Genomic DNA, 18,237 nt, shown 5'->3' on the forward strand with positions numbered 1-18,237 from the left:
CAATTTTGGCATATTTAATAAATGAGTGTAAATGGATTGATCCAATTATATCTATCATGTAATTATAACCCACCCATTTTGACACTGTGTATGCACACTCATTTGGTGATTCACAATGTTTGGAAATTATCCAACGCTTACCTAAATAAGATTCTATAATAGGTAATGAGGAAATGTCTACGCAAGATATGGAAAGGAGTAGAACCTTTTTTTCTTTTTGATAATATTACAAAGAACCCACAATAGTGGGAGTAATAGAGACAATTACATTCACAATATTTGAAAATTATCCAACCCTTAGCTAGATAAAATTCTATTATGGGCAACGAAGAAAAGGTACGGAAACGAGTAGGACCTTTGATTTTTTTTTTTTTTTTTTTTATATGAGATTTGGAATTCAAAAATTATCCAACCCTTAATAAGATTCTGTTGGAGGAAAGGTATGGAAAGGAGTAGGACCATTTTTTTTTTGATAAGATTCGGAATTTGGAAAGATAAGATTCTATGCCAAGTAACGATAAGATTTGGAATTCGGAAATTATCAAACCCTTCTTTTATTTTTGATAAGATTCGGAATTCGGAAAGATAAGATTCTATTACAAGAAACGATAAGATTTGGAATTCGGAAATTATCAAACCCTTCATTAGATAAGATTCTATTAAAGGTAACGACGAAAAATTTACGAAAGGTATGGAGAGGAGAAGGGCCTTCTTTTCATAAGATTCAGAATTTGGAAATTATCCAACCCTTAATAAGATTCTATTACAGGAAAGGTATGGGAAGGAGTAGGACCATTTTTTTTTTGTTCTTTTGATAAGATTAGGAATTTGGAAATTATCCAACCTTTAGCTAGATAAGATTCTATTACAGCTAACGTTTGAAACATTTGTGAAAGGTATGGAAAGGAGTAGGACTTTGTTTTTCTCGATAACATTCGGAATTGGATAAAACACCGACCTGATTTCATATTGCCTCTGTCATTTATGAACTGTACATATTAACTGAATTTCAGAAATCAAAATTTCGTCTAAAAATAACGATTTCTGATGTGTTTTTGCAGAGCTGATGTTGCTGAGCTTGTAAAATCTTGTACATTAGATATTAAAACTTGTGTACTCGAGAGGAACCTGCACCAAAACGCATCCTATACAGCATACCTAGAGGTCAAGCTAGATTCTAACGCATGTGAACTAGAACTAGAAAGAGCTGTTGCAACTGTTAGATACGCTGACGAGTGGGTCATTGGAGCTGGCGATGAAGGCTATACTATGTTCATTGACAAGTCACCAGTTTGTAAGCCACCTGGCCGACATCACCAGTTGGTTTATGAGTTTCCCTATTTACGTCTTGTTTTGTTTGCATTAACTTCCTTGCTTGGAATCCATATATAATTGCTAGCCACACATAAATAAGGAAAAACCTAGAAAAAAAAAGGAAAAAGTTGGAAAAAGGGCGTTGTCTGACGCCATGGATAATATTGAGTGGTTTAAGCTTTTTCTTCTGGCTTTACAATTTTGTTTGCTTTACCTCTCATTGTTTGAGTTCCAACCTTTACTGTTTCACTGTTGGAGAAAGGACTTAATAATACATCAAATACATCAAAAGTTTAGGTGTGTGACAATGCTAGGAGGTCATATTTCTACATAGCTTCTTGTAGAACTACTTGTTAGAAATGCATATTACATGATTTTCATATCTAAGAAGTTTTCCTAAATTGACCAAAATTAGTATGAATGACACTAAATATGAGAAGGTACAAAAAAAAAAGTGAATTTCAGAATTAGTGAAATCTTATTTGCTAGAAAAATATTTGGCTGACGAAGTAGTAAGTTTGATATATAAAGTGAAAAAAAAAGAAGTTGGATTTACCAGAAGGAATTATAAGTTTAGGAAAAAACTGTTGAATATTACTAATGAAATATGGTATAATATCAGAGTCCATCCCTCATGTTTCTCTTAATATCACCCAGCGCCCCTAAGATTTTTAGAATATCACTTACCTCCCTTACTTTTGTTATATGTATAACAAAACTTTTAAAATTCCTAAACTACCCTTTTGCTCACTAAATAAAAATACTCCTAAGCCACTTTGTTTACTTGAAGAAAACAATCACCTAAAAAATAATCTCTAGTAGTATTACCATGTTATAATGCTATATTTCACAAAAACATAAATTTAAAAAAATAAAAAAACATTTGCAAAGAAATACACTAGTACCAATTTAACTCTATATGCTCAAAACCAAATCGATAAACAAATCTTATACCACAAGAAATTTTCTAATAAAATAGTAAAATATTGATTCCTGAATAATAAAAGTAATATAACTTGATTCAAATAGAATTACTAAAACCTTATGATAGGGTATTATTTGTTAGCAATTTTATTATTAATTTTCCCCTTTATTCCTGCTAAATATTGTTTTAATTATTAACATCTACTTATATTTGGTATCTGGACCTATCTTCAGGAAATGGAGCAAAAAACTACAAAAAAAAAGGGACTTTCTGAAGAAAATTGAGACTCCTAAAAGCTCAACAGACCTGGCCCACAAGGAAGGAAGAAACGGATTTTTCGTTTCTTTGGCTGATGAAGAATTGATTGGTACTAAGAGTTCTACTAGGAATAGCAAACGGAAAGGAGGAAACATTGAGTAGGGCCTGGCCCTCTTGGTACCCTTTGTTGACTTATGCGGCGGGGACCACGAAGCTACTAAAAGGTATTTAGTCATTTGGGCTCTTCAAAGAAAGTAACATACAGAAACTTGAAACAATAAGTAATTCGGCAGGCTTGTTCAAAATTCGTGGGGACCACCGGAGATACATCTTTCTTTTGGCTTTTTTGCTTTAAAAAGGGAACAAACGTACGGGCGGCTCTTATGCTTAGTTTTTAGGATAGTTTTTAGTTTTCTTTTTTTTCTTTTTCCTTTGTCAGGCGCACGTCTACTGTTCGACAATATTCCCCAATGGGAAAAACATCTTTTATTCCTTGCTTTCTAGTAAAAAACGCAATGCCTTTGCTATCAATTAATTTGCGTGGAGATTTATTTATGCGGCGTGGCTAAGCCTCTCATCTAGTCGAAGGCCAACTTGAAGGCACGGTTCCAGATATCTGTGAGATCGAATTAATTTTATTTATTTCTTTTATTCACTGGTATTTGTACGTTTCCTGATTTAATTGCTTATGCTTGTTATGTTATTTGAATGTCAAGGGCCTAATATTCAAATAAATTTAATGATCTAATGCCAAATTAATTGATTGAATCCGTACTTGTTCAATTGATTAATACCAGTGGCGACTAGCGTGATTGGTTTCATGTTAGGGAAACGTATGATCTAATTTAAACAAACCCTCGTAGCGTATTTGTTGGTTAGGGTTGGGCTTTTCTAATTATTAATGCAATCGAGTAATTAAATTCTATAGTCATATCTAGGGTTATTTCTTGGTTAGAGAAATAGTTAACGGTCGTACCTTAACTATCGAGAAATTAAGGAAAGACTGGTTGTTCATCACGTGTATGACAACTATAACCAATCTATTAATCAGTAATTGAATTATCTTTACATCGATGATCAGTTGCATGGACCGTGTCTGAAAAGTTATACCTTTGGCTAGAGTCGTATTGGTTATTGATTAATTTCTATTTATTTCTAGTAGTTATTTTATTAGTTAGTTAATTAGTTATTTTATATTCTCAAAAAAACCCCCCATACTTCGGACTCTAAAAGAAATAAGTTATCCCCAATCCCTGTGGATTCGACCCTACTCACAGCTATATACAAAATCTGTATTTTTCTCGAGTAGGTAATTATTGCACAGGCTCGACCCCTGTCACCTTAGCTTGACTAAAACACTGCTAAATAATAATTTAAAAATTTTCATTTTTGAGTCTTAATTTAATATGCCGTTTTTACTAGTTATTCATTTTTAAACACTTTTCTTGTTTCAATAATTCATGTACCTGTATAGACTGTTTTCATCACATAATTTGATATCAATTGATTGACAACTTATTTTGTGATTTTCATAATCACAATTCAACTGACAGGATTTTTCTTTTATCTCTATCTTCATAACCACAATCAATTTGACAATCTCTAGACCAATCTTATGGTCCAATCTTCACCAACTAGATATTCTATGATCAACCTTATGGTTCAACTCGATCAACTAACTTTTTCACAGCAATTATTATGCTCTCTAACTCTGATAGCGAAAAATTTCCGGGACTAAGCACAGGCATCCAAAAATCAATTTCTTGAATCAAAGACTCTGATACTAGATGTAGAATTCAAAAAAATTTCACCAAAATATCTGTAGGAGATAAATTTCATAAAACTTAATATATATGGGGAGACAATTTACACAAATAATAATATGTGTAGGAGAAGCGAAATAAATTAATAATAATACCACAAGAAAAAGGCTCTAAAACTTTCACTCTTCTCAACTGTGTATAATAATAAAACACTAATTCCTAAATAAATAAAACTACTATATGAAAATTTCTATTTTTGAGCCTTGATTTTTTTTTTTTTTATGGAATCTTCAAGTTGATCATACGCATACTTTTAAGTGTTGACGGGATGATTCTCTGAAGCAGTCAAAGCATAAGAAAACTTTGTTTGAGTTACAACCATGCATACACAAAGACATAATTGACATACTTGAGCGACTCGAATGGAGATACCATGTGGAGCATCAGATTCAAACGACATACGCACAAATGAAAGGCTCGAAATTGGAAAGGAAATAGAAAAAGGTAGGAGCAGCTGGTATAATTGACTCACTCTAACGATGATTCCGCTCGCAGCATCAGAGCCAAATATTGTATTGAAAGTGGTGGTGAATAAAGACCTTGAAGTCATTATTACCCCAGCTCCTCTGTGATTCTTGAATTTGCCTGGATGAATGAACAAGAGAGTTTGATGCACGACACACTTCAATCACCTGCAAGGTGCAAATGTCTCCAAGTGCAGATGGTATTTCAGCAAGATCCAGGCATCCGTTTAGCACTAATTGTTCAAGGCTAGGAAAGTCGTCTGCCGATGCCATCCTCTCGAACTTGAGTCGACTGCGAAACCCACCTTCACATGTTTCCCACTTCGGTCCCCTTAAGGAATTAGGGTTAAACACTTTGAGCCTTGATTTAATGTGCCAATATATGACATCCAATTTCTTTGCGAAGCCACTACCTTCTGTTGGCATATTAAAACAAGCTTAAATATTATACAAGTTATGATTTTATATTTTACTACTTCTAGTTCAACAATATTTTTGACAATATACTTAATTACTAGTGTGAATATGCTATTAGCTTATTTGTCACAAGATGCACACCCATTATTATTCTGCGCGTGCATTTAGACCTCCTACCTATTAAAAAGAACACCACTTTAATTGTAATACTTTCCTAAATTAACTATATTTTTTTAAAAAACTAATACCTAGACCCTTTGTTATCGAGTGCTCAATAAGCACCTGCTAGCCAAAAACAAAAGTATAATATAATGACAAAACTTACAATAAAACAAGTTTTCTATAATCGGGCTCAATTTCCGTTGCACATGCATTAGCATAAAACAAGTATTCATATACTACATATTTAGAAGAATTATACTACATATTTAGAAGAATTAAAATTAGTGTATAATCGGGCTTAATTAACAATTTGATAGTTTTCTAGCCTATACAATTTGCAAAACCCATTAACCAGCAAGAATTCAAATTGTATCATAAGCATTTAAGAATTCATTCGGATTCAATATTCGCATAACCTATCCAACCCTTATATAGATGAGATTCTGCTAAAGGTATCAAAAAACCCTCTGCGAAAAGTTTGGAAAGGCCTATGTATGATACGGCCGGTGCGGGAATTTCGCGCAGATTCGTGTCACTCGATTAGCTATCGGCGTTTTCCGTGGTGGTGGACCATGCTGGTGCAAAAGTCGGATAATTCTAATGATTATGCCCAGCACGCTAAATTAATTTATGGGATACACTATCGCATTTTTGGGTGAGCGTATAAATACAAGGAGCCTGGCTTGTTATTTCAATGTACCAAACTCAGCTATCAAGTTTTCGATAGTCACAAGCAATTGCAAAAATCTACTTCATACTTATAAGCTAGCTAGTTCCTCAAGGAAAAAATGTCTACGGTCGCAGCCAGATCCGCTACTGCCGCTATTGGTGCTGGACAGGTGAATAGTGATTGTATGCCTTGCTAGACTTGGATTTCTTTCTTTTTCAAGTCTGTGTGTGCATGGTTTTGGGAATCAACTTATAAACAACTTGTATAGAAACGTTTGAAAATTTGCAAGGAGTTGCAAATTAAAGTAAAGTAATTTGAACATTCTTGATTAGTCTTGACTAGCATTATTTTATATTTCTAGTTGTCTACATGCATATGGGTAGGCGGTCTCTTGAATAGTTTGATAATAAAGCTTCTTCCGAGCATTGTAGTTTCTTATCAATTGATTGGTTGGCTTTAGTTTTCTGGTTGTTCCTTTGTTTGAAAGGAGTCTAACCGATTCTGGGAACTCAACTGCTTTGGGTTTTCTTACTGAAAAATAATGTTTGGGGTTTGCAGAAAAACATGATGGGTGGTGGTGTAAGCTGTATTATTCCTCCGGCGACAACCGTCAAAGTGGAAGACCCTTGTGTGATTGAGATCGCAAAATTTGCAGTTGCACAGATCACCGGGCGGGTTTTCATCAAAGTGGAATTCGGCTTCTGGTGGAAAATTGAAATAGGCCCTAACGCTGGCACTTACTACATGCTTGCCATTATAACTCAGGATAATAACCGCACACATTGCGACGTAGCATTGGTTTGTGATCTACCGGGGAACACTGGTCACACTCTCATCTGGTACAATGATAAGAATAATTGACCAAGCACTACTCTTGATCAGCTGAGGATCAATGACATGAATTATATATAGTGTTTACGGTGTGGTTTTCAGTTTATGCATGGATGATGTACTGCTGCCATGCATACGTCTCCCTACGGTGGTACTAGTACATTGAAGGTGCAGTTGTTCCAATAAAAATGCACCATTAAATAAATAAAAACCACCGTTTATGTTTGAGTTTGTATTCCTGTATGATAAAGGTGCACTGATACCAATAAAAAGGCACCATTAAATATGATGGCTTCGTCACTTTCTTTTTGTTCTTTTGTCGGTTTGTCAGTTGTCCAAGGTATTCAAGCTCATATTCTTTGATGCGATGTGGCAATTGTACAATGTGATGGTTAAAACTGGAAGTTCAAGAAAGTCATATTCTCAAGAGTAAAATACACTTTGCCTTCCTATGATTTGATAATTTTTCACATAATCTACATATGATTTCAAAATTTATATAAAATCTCTTTATGATGTGGATTAAAATATCAAATTGATGAAAATAATCTTCTATAACAGGATCTATAAAAATGTTCAGATTACTTTTGCTCCCTCCATCCCACTTTGATAGTCCCATTTCTTTTTTCACACAGTTTAAGAAAAAGTAATTAACTTTGTTGGAAAAGTAAATTTAGATTGCTATTTTCCTAAAATACCCTTACATTAAATATGGTACAACTTTATGGGAACTTGAATTGATGGTAAAAAAAGAATCAACTCTCATTAAATGGGGTAGTTTTATAGTAACAACAACTTACATTGAATAAGGGTATTTTAGGAAAATTAAAATACAACTACATTCTTCAATTGGAAAGTGGACAACAATTTGGGACAGACGAAAAAGGAAAACGGGACTATCAAAGTGGGACGAAGGGAGTATTTAAAAACTAAAATGACTAAGATGATCAAAACATATAAATATAATGTGTATGATATATTAATTTCTTATGATTTTATATTTTATCATATAACTCCAATATATAAATATAATATATATATATATATATATATGATATTTCCAACTATAACCTGACAATATGGATTTTGAATTCTAAAGGTAAACACTACTATCAGGAAGAGGGAAAACCTTTAAGTTACCATCTCAGTGGATATTTCCCTGAAAAATTACCATTCTTTTCCTCTGTAAAACGATGTTGTCCAGCTGATTCTTGCATGAATTAATGGACACTACAGTGCAGTTAGCAAGAATGCGGCACAAAAAGAATCCGGTCAGATTCTGACTCTAAAAGGATAGGACAAAGTTTGAAGTCAACTAAAAATTGGCATATATCAAAATCCAAAAGCCGCCTAGCGTAACCGCTTGACCTCTCTCTCGTCATGGTATCAATGTTTAAAAACTCAAACCAGAGGGTGAACTGGTTAAGTGTTTGGTTCATGGTTCAACCCTTTTTTTTATTTTACTATCAATGATATTCTTGTCTAGCAATTATATCTTTCACTTATCTCTTTACTAAAAATTGTTGTAATCCTTTTGAAATACATTGCCACTAGATTTAGATTCCAAATGCAAACTAATTATCACTTATTATCTTCTATTATATTTAAAGAAATTAGTTAACGTAAAAAAGTTCAAAAGTTTGATCAACTTGAGGAAAAATAATTTTAATTTCGACAAAAAGAATTACAAATTCTACGAACTAAATCAAACCACATATTTTGTTTGGAAGCAACATCTTCATATGGGCCTCAAATCTTCATAAACAGCTACAACGCACGGCACATCTTCAAAAAATCTGCATATCACAATTCATAATCATCATCCATAAGTGTCCATCACCGTCTTCAGCAAACCCTATTTATCATAAAAAAAAATAAAAGAAATTAGACAAAATGACGTTAAACATCAAAATAGCAAAAAAGATGGGGGAAACGTAAGAAAAACTACAGATAATTAATTAGCAATACAAGGTCAAAAAAGAAACCCAAACCATAAAAAAGGAAAACTATAAGAACATAAGGAAAAACAAAGTTGCAGAAAATTAATTACCAATACCAAAAAACATAAAATAAAATCATAAAGAACAAGGAAAAAACTTGCATTTGTTACAAGGAAAAGTCCAATTATTGAAAAAGCAAAAAAAAAAAATTTTAATCATACAAAACAAGGAAAATAATTAAAATTTTACAAAAAAAAATTTACAAATTCTACAAACTAAGTCAAACCACATTTTTTTTCTTCGTATGAGCCTCAAATCTTCACAAACAGTTACAACACATGGTGCATCTCCAAAAAATTCTCTATATCTCAATTCATCCTCATCAACACACGGCGCATCTCCAAAAAAAAAGCTCTATATCACAATTCATCATCATCATCCTCATCCATAAGTGTTCCTCATAGACATCAGCGCACCTTCTTTATCATTAAAACTAAATAAAATTAATTAGACAAAAAGGTGTTAAACAGCAAAAAAGAAGGAAAAAAAACTATAGGAAATTAATTAGCACTACAAGTTCAAAAATGAAAACCGAAACCATAAAAATTGATAACGGTAAAAACATAAGGAAAAAGGAAACATGCATACACAAAACTAATTACCACTGCAACAAAAAACATAAAATCAAAATTGTAAAGGAAAATGAAAAATAAAACTAGCACCACAAAACATAAATTAACTAGCTCTAAAAAATGAAAACCATAAAACAAGCAAAAGGGACGCAAACAAAAAGAAAAACTACAAGGAGTCAATCAATACTACAAAATATCAAAAATCATAGCGAAAAAGACAGAAACATGCAACTAGCCCGGTTCTTGTGTTTGGTAAGAAATGAATGGGATTTGTGTAAAAGCTTTTGTCATTCTATGGTTATTAAATCATCTACATGTTTGTCTATACAAGGACATGATTGTGCTTTACAAGGAATGCATACACGATAGGAAAATGAAATATTTAGATATATATACATCAGCAGATTAAGATATTGAAAATCATAATAAATTGTGCCATCAATTAGTATATATGATTGAACCAATTTGTCCTAGAGTTTCCAGTGTGGACGAATCTGGACTAATAATTTGCACTATGCAAAATAGATATGAGAATGGAGATTATAAGGTTATGGAGCTATAGATATTGTAAAATTTTGGAAAAATAGAATAGATTGGAGATAAATAGAGAAAAGGAGAGAAGATGAGGAGAGGAATAGATTGGAGAAAGAGAATTGTTGATGGCTAGTTGCTTGAGAAGAGTAAATTTAGAGCTTGATTTTTTAAGTTTGATTTTTTCAGTTAGTTGGATTTATGTGAACAAATTTTACAAATCGGCAGGTTACAGTTCAATTGGTTATATACTGGTTTGTCGATTTTGATCGGTTTTTAGTTATTTAACTTATTTCCAGCTTTGATATCCAATTTGATTGGTGTCATGATCTGTTCATGGTTTAACCAGTCAAGCCGGTCAGTCTGACTCGATTTAAAAACAATGCATGATAGCCTTCTTTTATGTCTCTGGTAAGATGTCAAAATCCTTTAATTTTGGCTTGAGAAAAATTAATGTTGTTACTGCTTGTTTACCCAAAAGCCAAATCAAGTCACAATACACCGGGAAGACAGAATTTTATCCCGTCTAGAAAATGCCATTTATTAATGCCAAGGTAAATTTATCAGGAAGAAACCAACAAATACATAGTGCTATAGATTAAACACTGGTTTCCTAAACTATAAATAGAATGCTGATGGATTGATTCATAAAACAATCACTTCTAGTTCAACGTGTCAATGATGAAAGGCGCATTAGTCATATTTCTTACCCTCATAAGCCAAGTTTCATTTGTAAAATGTTACGAGGGAGAAAAATACGAGACCCTTCGAAAATTCCTCCTCCCTGAGAGCTTAAACAGATCAAACAATTACATTACTGATGAGGATTCAGCTCATCAGTATTCGCCAGTATATATTGGTCCTCAAGAGGGGTTTAAAGCAGCCAACAAAATCATCGCATTGCCAGGGAACCAAAAGGAGTAAAGTTTGATCAATATTCAGGGTATGTCACTGTTGGTCCTACGGCTGGTCGAGCTCTCTTTTACTATATTTCCGAGTCCGAAAACCCTTCTAGCAAGCCTCTTGTGCTGTGGTTAAACCAAGGTATATGTCCTAATTATTTTCCCTAACCTATTAAGCATTCTGGATGTGCGTAACTTGGAAAAAATCTCTTAATGGGTGATGGCAGGGCGTGGCTGCTCTTCTCTGGGTGTTGGAGCAATGAGTGGACAAGGTCCATTTCGAGTCAGTAAAGATAACAAAACACTATGGCACAATGAATATGCCTGGAATAAAGGTAGAAGCGAATCCATACAATTTTATAACACTAAAATTCTTTTGCAAATATTTTAATGAGCTCTCGAGAGTTATCATGTTTGAATTCAGTGGCAAACATACTTTACTCGGAATCACCGGCAGGTGCTGGATTTTCTTACTCAAACACGTCATCTGATTACACTATTGGAGATAAACAAACGGCAAAAGATTCTTACACATTCCTAAAAAATTGGTTGGAAAGATTCGCTAACTACAAAAGCAGAGACTTTTACATAGCTGAAGAAGATTATGCTGGCTTTTTCGTACCTGAACTTGCTTAGCTTATCCTCCATAACAACAAAATAACTAACCAAACGGTAATTAACTTGAAAGGAATTGCAGTAAGTTTTGTTTCTTTTTTTTCCTTTATTGGTTACATTATATGTGCTGTTCAAACATCAATATGTTTTACATCTAATGATGATGCTGTCTTGTTATTTTCAGATGGGAAATGCTATTGTGGATACAGAAAACCAAAGCAAGGGACCATATGATTTTTTGTGGTCACGTAGCCTAATATCTGATGAAATATATCAAGGTTTAGTCTCAAATTGCACTTGTAATAAGTACGCCGAACAAGCGGTGAAGGCAATGGGAAACATCAATCGCTACAACATCTATGCTCCAGTGTGCTCTTCTACTTCCAATGCTCCTTGGGTACAATTCTACTCTTCATATATGATATGTTACCTTTCTATTCTCATCTGAATGAAAAGCCAAATTACTTACAGCAATTTGCAATGTTTCCGTTGATTGAAATAGATATACGGTGAAGATCCATGCGCGGATGATTATGCGTTATCCTACCTAAACAATCCTGAAGTGCAAAAGTCGCTTCATGCGAATGCAACTGGAATTGGACTTATGGGTTACTGCAGGTACGTATGCTATCGTGCCATTGCTATTACATTATTTCATATCAATATTTGAAGTATATTTTTTGTGACGTACATAACTATCATCGTTCTATGGCTTGGATATCCATATATAGCAGATTCATTAATTGGACCGATAGTCCAGATACAGTTTTATCTACCATTAGGGAGCTAATGGCAGGTGGCATTAACGTATGGATGCATAGGTAACTAAGTGATGAATTTGTGGTTGTGGAAAAGCTAGCATTTACGACAATCTGCCTTTGTCCATCTATTGTGTTAACTAAGACATTGCAACAATTTTGATGAATTCCAGTGGAGATACAAATAGCTTTATACCCGTGACGGCAACTAGGTATGCCATAAAGAAGCTAGGGGTAGCCGTGAAAGCCCCTTGGCAACCGTGGTACTCCCAAGGCGAGGTAAAACAAAAGTGAGGTTCAAATATATTGTATTTATTCAAGTCATTCACTTCCTCTTGATACTAGTATTAATTGAATCTGTTCTAAATTGAAAATGATTAGGTTGCAGGATTTGTGGTGGAATATGAGAACTCAACATTTGTGACTCTTAAAGGAGCTGGATTGTTCGCTCCCAGCTATAAGCCTGCCCGCTCACTCGCTATGTTCTCATCATTCTTGGAAGGAAATTTTCCTTCATCAAGCTAGGACAAGATGAAAGGGCCAAAGAGGAAAGGAGTTTGATTAGTGCCATGGAGCAAATTGTTCATGATTGTTCAGCTCATTTGGTTTGTTGTTTCACTCATGGTTCAACTTTGTTAAACCAAAATAGGTTTCTGTACGTTGCTTCAAGTTTATAATTATGGAGGGCCTCTGTAAGTTTTATGTTTTAATAAAGAACTCTGAAATTGTCTTAAGATCAATTTGTGGCTTGGTCACTGTACAACTATCCTTGACTTGGAAGTTAACCATAAATTAATTTAATTCATACCCCAAGTCTGCCCTTAATTCAGAAGCATAGATGTACGTGAAAGCAAATATTGGGTGGACCACAGGAGAAACTGTGAATTTCTAATTGGAAGATTGAAGTCATTGGCACATTAAATTTCTCATTAGAAATTTCAAAGTTGATGGATATAATCTCTCTAGGTTTAACTGTTTAAGTACTCATTCTTCTTTAAGTACACATCGAATCACTCCGAGTCATCCCGAATTAACTCGAATTTTTATTAATTTTACTAATTTTTTAATTATTTTTTTATCATATTTTTTACAATTTTTAAATACAGATGGATGCTCAAGGGGCAACCTTGGGAGGAGTGGAGGGGGAGGTCTGATTAGGGATAGGAATGGGCAAGTCATATTAGCATTTTCCTGTTATTTTGGGGAGATGACTAGTTTGCAAGCGGAAGTGAAAGCGCTATTACACGGGGTGCGGTTGGGTATAGCTCGAGGACTGTCCAATGTACACTTGGAGTCTGACTCGTTGGTCCTTGTCCAAATCATTCAGGGAAGAGTCAAGTGTCCGTGGGTTGTGTAGCGGGACGTACAAGAATTGCTGCGGTATAGCCGTCATTACAAAGAGATTTCACATTGCTTGCGAGAAGCGAATAAACCTGTGGATAGACTATCGAAGCTTGGAGCTGATTCGGGGGAGTCGGTAGTTTACGACTCCTTTGTTGATCTTCCCCGCTTGGTTAGAGGAGACATTACTTTGGATAGGTGGGGTTGCCTTAGTTTCCGTAGGGGTAGATATAAAGGATAGGTTGGGTTACTTGTTCAGGCATGCTGGGGGTGCTGTCTCCCTCTATGTACTTTCGATTCTTTATAATAATAAAATAAATTGATAAAAAAAAATATTTTAAAAATTCGTGTCTCGTTGAGACCGCGATCGATATGTCGAGACCGATGTAGAACGATTCAAACCGCGATCGCGACTTTGAACCATGACTTGAAGATGGCATCGGTTCATGTGTCAACTTGCTAAAATAACTAAATCAACTCCATATTCGAATTCTGAAGTTGATAGTGAGAGGAGATCTTAGTCACTGGACCAACCCGGCCTTGTGATATGAAGTCAAAGGTTTGAATGATGATAAAACAATAACAGAAAAATATAGGCCTAGCTATAGTAATTAGGTGATGTTGGTGTATATTTTCACACTGACCTCATCACGGACGTGTAAAAACATGTTCCATGCTAGTGGACCCTGATTTTGGTGATAAGGTCCAACATTACCACAAATTAATTTATGGGGTGCATTACCACATTTTTACGCCTATAAATACAACGAGTCTGGTTCTCTGCTATACCAAGTTTTCGACAGTAACCAGTTACAAATATCTATTTTCATCCTTATTAATTAGCAAGCTAGCTCTTTAAGGAAAAAATGGCTGCAGCCAAATCTGCTATTGGCACTGGAAAGGTAAATAGCGATTGTACGCCTAGCTAGACTTAGATTTCTTTCTTTTACAAGTTTGTGTGTGGTTTTGAGAATCAACTCATAAACAACTTGTACAGAAACGTTTGCAAGAGTATAAGGAGTTGCAAATTAAAGTAACATTAACATTCTTGAATTTTCTTAAGCAATATTTTATGTATTCTAGTTGTCTACATGCATATGTGTAGGCGGTCTCTTGAATTGTCTGATTAAGCTTCTTCTGAGTGATACAGTTTCTTATTAATTGGTCGGATTTAGTTTTCTGGTCGTTTGTTTATTTGAAAGGATTCTAATTGATTTTGGGAAACTCAATTATTTTGGGTTTTGATACTGAAAAATATGTTTGGGGTTTACAGAACGACATCAGTGAACTAGAACCAGTGAAGCCGGCTGACCCTCACGTGGTCCAGATCGGAGAATTTGTAGTGGAACAATGCCACCACGGCCAGCTGCTTTTCGTCGCCGTGGTTGGAGGATTCACGTGGAGCGGTGATGGAGGTTATTACTACGCACTTATCATTGAAAATCAGGATAGCGACGGTGCCACATATCTCCATAAAGCACTTGTTCTTCAGACCCCAAGTGAAACGAAACTCATCTGGCACAAGAAGTAAGCAAGCACTGCTGTTGATCAACTGAGGATCAACGACATTAAGTACTCTAATTATATAGTGTCTTTGGTGTGGTTTTCAGTTTCTGCATGGATGATGTATTGCTGGCATGCATACATCTCCCTGCTGTTGTACTAGTATGTAAGGTGCAGTTCTACGAACAAAAATGCACCGTTAAATAAAAAATCCGCTGTGTGTTTGAGTGTGTGTCATTTTACTAGTATGTCAAAGGTGCACTTATACGAACAAAAATGCACCATTAAATAAATAAAAACAGCCTTCTGTGTTTGAATTTATATCAATGTATTTTGTTTCTCTGTTGCTTGCAAGCAGGTTCCAATCACTAAGTTTTGTATGTCAACTAAATACTATATTCGTGACTAGTTATAAAAGCTTACTAGCTAAATATTACTTAAAATGAATCCAAACCTTAAAAAGAAATGAAAGATTAACTGATATATCGAGGAAAAGACATATAACTCAAAAACTACAGTTCAAAGATCAGAGTTTCTGCTTTCTGCAACCATTCTTTTGGTCATCTCTAAACAATGTGTATCTTACCATGTGCTAAATAAGTTCAGAATGCATAGGTATGAGCAAAGAATGATATTCTCTCTTTAAAATGTGACAACAAAATTAATAGATCTACATACTTATCCCCATTTTTTGTTTGAAATTCAATGAATTAGAGATCATGAAATTCAACACAAAATCATTCAAGCAATCAAGAAGAAAATAACATCTTACCGTTAATATTAAGGAAAAAAATTAGACTTTCCTCCCCCTTCAGTTTTAGAACTATGTTTAGTTTTCCTTTTAGTCCAAAACTCTCACTTGATTTCACTGTAGCTAAATGCTCAGGCACTTGACATATGGTAGGATACGCACATATTTATATGTACGTACGTACACACACATATATATATATACATAACATATATATACACACACATATATGCACACTAGTAACAGAGAAGGTGCTTTCCACGTGAATATGATGCTTTTCGATTTTCCTTTTCTTCTCAAAAATTAAAAAAAAAATCAATGAAATTGAGATAAAAATAATGTGATATTAAACGTTTATATTTTTTTATATTTTTTGAAACTTGATTTATCCTAACCAACACAAATGCGCAAGCAGCAAAGTATCCTTTATCCCAAGAGCACTTTTGTTTTGTAATAGTATCAATGTTTTCGTGTTTTGGTTGAATTTAAATGACTTGAATATTGTTCTCTTTTATGTCATTTGAGTTAAAGTTTTTATCTTCCTAAATAATTTATTGTTCCCCTTTGCGTCATTCTATGAATTTTTTATTAGTTTTAGTGAGTTTTTTCCTTTATTATTTCTATTAATGGTGGAATGTAAAATGATTCATAGTGCTATTGTAATTATAAAATAAATTCAATGCATTTAAGGTAATGACCATGACAGAACTATACGTTTTGTTGAAAAATGAGGATATTTAATTTATAGGCCAAGCTAATTTGGTGATCTTTGAGGATATTTCCACACTGACCTAGTCACCGATGTGTCAAAACGTGTTCCACATTGGTCCTTGTCAAATTTTCACACGTATTAAATTAATTATAAGACGGCGCAAAATTCAAGTTCATCATAGTAGCAGCTCCGACCATGACACTGGATGACTCCAATTGCACTGTATGACTTAATACTTAGATTTCTGAGTTACTTCTATATGATTACCTGATCTTCCATGTATTTATGACTATACTAAACTGCAACCATGACCATGTCACAATAGTCTTCCCTCTTCTGTAACTTTTTGAGTATCAATAAAAGTAATATTTGCATAAAATATTGGTTTAAAAACGGAATAACATATTTTTGCTTCCTTTTAAGAGCATGGATAAGACTTGTTTTAAGTGATGACTTAAATGCACCTTCCTCAATTGCACTTAATGAGTGGATAAGTATATGCAATCACAATAATTGCACTCCTTGCATTTCGATATGTTCCATAATTAACTATACATTTCAAAAAAAGACTAACACCTAGTTATATTTTCTAAAAAATAAAGTAACACCTAGCCAAACTGAAATTTTAACATTAAAAAATTGTATATTGAATAGAAAAAATAACTGTGAGGTGTGAGACATAAGTTGGTGAAAGGACAGATTTCATTTCAATGCTGCGTCATTAGAGTCTAACTTTGACCTAAAGTTCTTCTTCTTCTTTTTTTGTCCTTTTTTTTTTTTGTCTACACAGGGGTGTCCGGGTCAATCCTTACGGGACCCGACTAATCCCCTGCGGCCCGGCCAGGCGCCCCAGCCCAGCCCAAGCACGATATGTGCGCGGAGGAATCCAGCAAAGCAGAGACTCGAACTTGGGACCTCTCGGTCACCGGTGGGAGGTGCTACCGCTGGACCATTCACGCGGGGGTTTCTTCTTTTTTTTTTTGTCCTTGGAACATGTTTAATTGATCAATGTTTTCTCCTTATTCTATAATCTTGGATAATCTTTGTTTAAAAGATTTTTTTTTGTGAAAACAGTTTGTTGCCTATTGGGAGGCAACCCAATATTTTAGTATTTTATTTCAATTAAGTGCGATTTTTGGGTTTAGTTAAGTGTTGATATTTTGTTATGTTTGTTTTGTAGCAATGGGAAAAAGAAGCAAAAGAAGCCAATTGAGGTGAAAATGGCGAATTTCGATCAAGAAACTTAATTCCTTGATCTGAGTAATTGTTGTTCTTGATTTGTTAAAGAGGGTTAGAATGCATGTTTTGATCATTTTACATATGCGCGCATTGATTATTTTGACAAAAGAATGATCTAGAATGCATTTTGAGAAATTGGGATAAAGTGTGTAATTTTTAAAAGGTAAAAATTTTCTGCAGAAAATTATAGCTCGGAAAACGTGGCATGAGCTTAGGTTCAAAATAGTCCTCATATACTAAAATGAACTTATAGTTAATTTCAAAATCATGAAAGTTGGTATGATTTGGTTATAAGTATAGTTGAATCACTACGAGAGTAGGCTTCACAAAATGCAGTTATAAATAGCAGGTATATTTGTCTGGTCTTTTACTTTTTTTGGTTTGTATAGATCTTTCAAGAGTCTATGTATATCTGTTCGAGTAATTGTCAATCGTCTTCTTTTACATCA

General features: G+C 34.2%; 1 long non-coding RNA gene and 1 pseudogene across 1 annotated transcript; both read left to right on the forward strand.

Annotated features, from left to right (window-relative positions):
• Window positions 1-10,645: 10,645 nt before the first annotated feature.
• Window positions 10,646-12,892, forward strand: LOC113737300 (serine carboxypeptidase 1-like; annotated as a pseudogene).
• A 1,455-nt stretch (window positions 12,893-14,347) lies between these two features.
• LOC113736553 (uncharacterized) lies at window positions 14,348-15,407 on the forward strand. The gene is made up of 2 exons (XR_003459750.2): window positions 14,348-14,485; window positions 14,857-15,407. It is a non-coding gene; the product is annotated as an uncharacterized lncRNA (long non-coding RNA).
• Window positions 15,408-18,237: the final 2,830 nt, after the last annotated feature.

This window comes from Coffea arabica, chromosome 3e (assembly GCF_036785885.1).
Source record: "Coffea arabica cultivar ET-39 chromosome 3e, Coffea Arabica ET-39 HiFi, whole genome shotgun sequence".
NCBI classification, from domain to species: domain Eukaryota; kingdom Viridiplantae; phylum Streptophyta; class Magnoliopsida; order Gentianales; family Rubiaceae; genus Coffea; species Coffea arabica.